This window comes from Triticum urartu, chromosome 2 (assembly GCF_003073215.2).
Source record: "Triticum urartu cultivar G1812 chromosome 2, Tu2.1, whole genome shotgun sequence".
Lineage (NCBI taxonomy): Eukaryota > Viridiplantae > Streptophyta > Magnoliopsida > Poales > Poaceae > Triticum > Triticum urartu.
The window spans coordinates 737,256,849-737,263,446 of record NC_053023.1 but is presented as its reverse complement, the minus strand read 5'-3'; positions in this window follow the sequence as shown (position 1 = coordinate 737,263,446).

Sequence of the window (6,598 nt, the reverse complement as noted above, 5' to 3'; positions counted from 1 at the left end):
CATCAAACCAACTTGTGGTTACATGATGTCCGAAGTGATGTTGCAGTTTTAATAGCTGCGGACTGTAACCCTATTCTCTAACTAATAAAATTTATCAGCTTTTTGCGCAAAAAGAGAGAGGCTAAAACCTCATGTTCGAAGAAAAAATCTTCACGAGTTGTGTGACTACTAGCGGACACGGAGTATCCGATCCTGAGCTCAAATACAATCTAATGAACTATAAAGAAACAGACAAAATAGAAAATTCTGATTTTTTACAAACATATGTTTTAAGAGCTTGCAAATTTATCATGAAATGACATTTGTGGAAGTTATGGTAAAAATAACAAATTTGATGCTCCAAAAATACTTTTTTTGAAAGCATTTTGGAGCGCTGGTTTTTTTTTGGCATGACTTCCATGAATGTCATTTCATGGTGAAATTTCAAGCACTCAAAACATTTGTCAATTTTTGCCAAAAGCCTGAATTTTTAAATTTTTAGCATGCTTAGGCTGCATACTATAGATCTAAAGTGGTCGGACCCTTTTCCGGACCCTGCGCAAGCGGGAGCTACATGCACCGGGCTGCCCTTTTTTTATCTCTTTCAAAAATAAGATTGCTGCATGTACTTGGTGTTTGTATGCGAAATATTTGTACTTTAGTCCCATAATAACTCTAAAAATGTTGTGAAGCTGTCACAAGACTCGGTTTATGTCCAAACAAACAGGCCACAAAGTAGAATCATGAGTTGAGGTACCCGGCTGACAGGCCAGTTTTTTTCTTCTTTTTTTGGTACAAAAATAGCCTTGGTGGTAGTTTTGGACGTGTCTTCTTTGCGAAACGCCACGTCCACATGAGTGCCTACCTGTAACATTTCCTCATACAGGTTATGGTTATGGGTCGTCTCTCCCACACCCCTCTCATGCCGCCACCCGACAATGGCGCCGCGGCCGTGCGAGGGTTGGACCGAGTTCACCAGAGGACAGCGCGACTCGTGGGACAGGAGACATTTTAGAGCGATGCAGCGGAACCTTGTAGTTTTGGCGACAAGCTACCATTGTGCGTGGCTTGTGGCGTCCGGGGTGGACGCTACATAGAGCGGCCATTGCCACAAGAGCAAGAAGCAGAGAGTTACAAGGGGGCATACACAGGGGGAGCGATGCAGCTGGCCGACCGATGGAGGCACCATCAGTGGGGATGCGCAGGTTGGCCCAGAACGGCACGGCGAAGGGGCATCTGTAGATGAGGTATCCGCCGACTCCAACCACGCATGGCAAGCGGGGCACCCAACGGCGGCTGCATCCACGATCGTGTTTGGAATTGATGGCATCGATTAGCGGGGAGTATAGGGTGTTCTGACGCGATTAACTGGATTGAAACCCACTGGAGCTGCTGGTATACCAGCGGCGGCCACCTCGAAACGTGTCGCCGTCGACTCCCCGCAATCAGGCCTTGTCCTCACGCGCTCTAGCACCGCCTAGACCTTCTCCTCACGCGCTCCCGGCTTGCCGTACATCATCAGGAGCCACTCCCGCGGCCACGGGGACGAGGCTCTGATGCCGCCGCGGGATGAGTAGACCCGGAGCGCCATGGCGGGTCGCAGCGGTTGCCATGGAGGCCGGCGGCGGCTCTTCCGCTACAACAATGCGAGATCATGCGCGGCCAGACGGAACAAGCAAGCGTATAGCAAACTAGCAATGCAGTTCATGAATCAAGGCACAACGACAAGGTAGATTGTAGATCAACCCAAAGATCATCAGTCAATCCAGAAACAAGAAGAATCAAGGCTAAGACGAGATCATAAATGAAACCCAAGACCGGTAGCTCTATCATATCACATCTCCGTCGCATCACAGCGCAGCACAGGTAGCAGTATCATAACAAGAACAAAGCCAAACCAAAGATGGATCCATCGACATCATCACCCGAGCGCATAATTCCCGTGCGTCGTGGAGCGCGAGTCGTGCTAGCGGCCCTGGTCTTCTAGCTATTTATACTAAACTTTTTTACTTTGGCATAGCTAATGTTATAATTAAATATAGTCTAAAGTTTTTTTTGATACATCTTTTGTTATGCTATCTTAAATATTGTTTTAGGTATAATTAGTAAAAGTAATAATGCAGTCATGTTTTTTATATAAACATACATATTTTTAATGCATTTGTAATATTTATCCATAAAAATGCATTTTTATGGTAAATTAAAAGTGCATTTGTCACAACAGCTATTTTTATTTTATTAATTCAGTTTAAGTTGTTTAATAAAGTATTTTTGGCAATGAACTTTATTATAAACCTAATCTAATCAACCAAATGAATCAAATTGATTCACATTAATTATAGTGTGTTTATACATTTCCTTATCTATGGTTTTGTTAAATATCAACATAACTTGATGGAGTGTTCTAGAGTGCTTAGACCTTTATAAAAAATCTTAGATGATTGCAATAAGATTGGAACATCGGCGCAACAACGGAAGTTCATTATTACAACAAAAGGCGTGCTCTTGCAAATGCAGCAAAATCAGAAAAAAGGTGTTTGCAAAAAATGTAAAAATGCAACATCCAATATTTATGATTTCTACTGGATTTTTCGTGGTCACACGACTTAAAATTATCAGTAGGCAAACACATATGATTGCCATGGGTCCCAACAAAATCCACATCTTCTAGCAACAAAACACATGTTTTATTTTTCTAAGAAGAAAACACTTCTGAATTTCTATCTAGTTAAACTCCAAGGAATGTGTTGAAATTTTTATTTTTTGGGGAAATAAACTTGTTTTACACAATAAGGCTTTGTTTCGTGACCGGGGGAGAACGCCCAGGTTAATTACTAAATCCCGTCAGGGGAATTTCAAGAGCATATATGATTCCCTGTCTTCAACAGGGGAGGTCTCCTCCTTGCTGATGCTCATTTGGTGGTATAGGGAAGGGGAAGAGGTCAAGAGGAGTGGGACGGACGACAACAGGCGAGGCAGGGAGCGCAAGGCAGCCGAGTTCAAATTGTGCGAGGGAAACGATGGTAAGATTTTCCACGAGAGTCGAGGCGTGGGACCTCTTCCCGGGGAAAGAGCAGGTTTCGGACAAGCACATTCCGTTGAATGGGTCGTCCAAATGACGCGCTAGTTTTCCCCGGCAAGCATCTCCACGTAGGTTTCAGACCCTGGAAAAACATAGGGATCCGGGAGGGGGGGGGGGGGGGGGGGGGAGCCTGGCAACCAAATGACCCCTAAGGCCTTGTACAATGGGAGATGCTTAGGAGAGGTGCTTAGAGAAATAAATCAAGATTTTTAAGCACCGGTGCTTATTTGTACAGGGTAGACGCTTAACTAAGCGTCTCTCCTATAGAAATAGGCACTGGTGCTTCAGGAAAATCCAGTTTATTTTTCTAAGCACCTTCCTAAGCATCTCCCATTGTATAAAGCCTAAAAAGGATTAGAAAGAACCACCTGGACGTGTGGTTAGCAAACTCAAAGTTCACAAGAAGATTAGAATCTAGTTGACATAGCTCAATACACACGGTTCGTTTGGGCTTCTATTAAGGGCAATGCTAGCCGCCGGTCGACCAACGCGTCACACAAATCGGTCGCCTGCCGTTAGATCTTGTTCTCCCTTCGTCCACCACCTAATATATGAGGGGCACATCTCTCAACCCCCGCTCTCACAGAAATTACCGAGGAGTTAACTACACCATCGGTGCTTAAACTTGGCAAGAAAAGTCACTTTAATGCCAAAACTTGTGGCATATATTGAACTAGTGTCACAACTTGGCTAGAAAGTGCAAATACGGTGCAAAACTCGTTTGAATACGCATGCGACGCCGACGAGGCGTGACAGTGTGGCGTGGGGCTCATTGTCAGTGACCTCCCAGTGTAGAGTAGGCGCGTGTGGGATGTTGTTTTTGCAAAAACAACCTCGGAATTTTATTTCTTTGCACGAGAAAGCCCCTGACAGGTGCGAAACCCAGCTGTAGCACAAATTTTATATTGAAATGAAAAAATAACATAAATTAAGACGAAGAAACGAACTGGCCATTTGGACCATCCAGTCGCTCGGCTAGCCACCCAATGGCTACACCATTTGACGGCTTGGTGGATACACATATCTTATATCTTTTGCTTAAACAACATAAATTGATAATTTTATTAATTCAGAAAATATGCTGCCGTGGGGTTCGAACCTTCAACCTAGGGCAAAATTTAAGACGAGTCGGTCACTGCATCGACATTCATTTGGTCTCTACTGGGAATGTTATCCTTTTTGTCAGATGAGCTACGACATATTGTGCTTTTTTTTTCATTTTTTACAATTTGTGAAAAATATGTAAATCCTAATTATAAACAATATATTTATACATACAATAAATTACACAAAAAGATGCTCATCTAATTCAAAAAATGGCCACCTATTAATTTTAAAGAATCCATAAAATTAGATTAAGAATTATACAAATGTTTGTATAATTTTGAAAATTGTTTGCATATTAAATAGAATATTAAATTAATTTTATAATATACATGGAAATAAATTTACTTACAAGTTCAAACTTTCACAAGTTTGTAAATAAAATATTAATGTAGGATATAAAAGAGTTCATGCTTGAATTGTTTTAATGTTGCTTTACAAGTTTTTTATGTGTTTTGATAAAGTTTATGTGTGTTAAAAATAAAATAAATTAATACAAATATATTTATGGAAAAAATATATGAGCTAAATGTGTCACCTGCAGATCCTCAAAGGAATATGCATCTACAATTATATGTATAATATTTATAACCAGGTTTCACATATATTTTTTACAATTTTAAAAATGAAAATAAAAACAAAACACATGTTAAAAATAGGCCGCACTAACTGCAGTCCATTTTTCGCCATGACCGCGGTTGGTTGTAAAAATAAAATGTAACAATCGTATGCAAAGACAAAATGCCTGCCTTTGTTGGGGTGGCATGCCCGTCAGATTGTGTCCCGCAGGTCCCGTGTTCTAACTCTCATGTCCACATCTTTTTGTTGGAATTAAAATTCTTAGTTTATGTTGTTAAAAGCAACGATATAATGACAGGGTATCCTTGTAGGACATGAAGTGTATCCTTGTGTGTTTGTTAGCTGCGCGGTTAGGTTAGCGGGCGGTCGCAGTTTGATTCCTCGAGCATGCAATATTTTTTTAGGGTGCTTGCAATATTTTTAATCTAACATAATTTGTGATTTTCGCTGACAATGGGTCCCGCACATATAAGGTTTTTTATGCGAAAAAAAATAAAATTCGAGGGTGTTTTGGCAAAAATTACATGCCACACGCTTGGTCTACTGCCTGGTCACTGACAATGGGCCTTGACGCCATGTTGTCATGCTTCATCAGCGTCGCATGTGTATACAAACGAGTTATGCACTGTATTTGCACGATGAGCCAAGTTGTGACACCATCTTTTTGTTGGAATTAAAATTCTTAGTTTATGTTGTTAAAAGCAACGATATAATGACAGGGTATCCTTGTAGGACATGAAGTGTATCCTTGTGTGTTTGTTAGCTGCGCGATTAGGTTAGCGGGCGGTCGCGGTTTGATTCCTCGAGCTTGCAATATTTTTTTAGGGTGCTTGCAATATTTTTAATCTAACATAATTTGTGATTTTTCGCTGACAATGGGTCCCGCACATATAAGGTTTTTTTATGCGAAAAAATAAAATTCAAGGGTGTTTTGGCAAAAATTACATGCCACACGCCTGGTCTACTGCCTGGTCACTGACAATGGGCCCCGACGCTATGTTGTCATGCTTCATCAGCGTCGCGTGCGTATACAAACGAGTTATGCACCGTATTTGCACAATGAGCCAAGTTGTGACACCAGTTCAATGTATGCCGCAAGTTTTGGTACTAAAGTTATTTTTCTCGCCAAGTTTAAGCACCGATGGTGTAATTGACTCATTACCGAGCCACAGGTCCGCGCGCGTCTCCTTCTCCTGCACCCTATGCTCTGGAAGTGACGCTTTGACGTATTCTTTTTCAGGTCCATAAATTCCTGCAAAGATAAAGACATAAGCATACAAGACACTTCGTCAATAGTTTAGTCCAGATAAATTAAAAAACTTGCATATTTGGACAAAAATATTCCATGAAAACTTCCAATATTATAGACTATAAGAAATATCATGGTAAGATAGTCATCCTCTGCAACGTTATATCAGAAACATATTGAAGTTCTACCTAATAGATTGATACTCCATTGATTCGTTTTGTTGAAATTTAAATCTTATGAGAAAGATAGATTTTTTTTTGAAAAGTAGGATATCATCCGGCCTCTGCATCAGAGTGATGCATGCAGCCAATTTATTAAAAAAAAGTACGGAAATAAGGTCTCAAGTTTGGTACTGGCTCATAAAAAGAGCCCAGAAATAATAAAAAGTAAAAAAGATGTCACGGCTGGCAAAAAATATAGGCTACGATGACTAACCACCTAACCTATTATTAGCTCGCCATCCAAATCGGTTGAAGACCCGTGCTACCGTCTCCCACCTTTTGCACCCAATAACTAAAAGCTCCCTGGAGTCTGCATGAGTGAGTAACGACCACGTACGGATCCAAGGAGTGGTTCTATAGATAACCTGTAGTTAATTCGACATC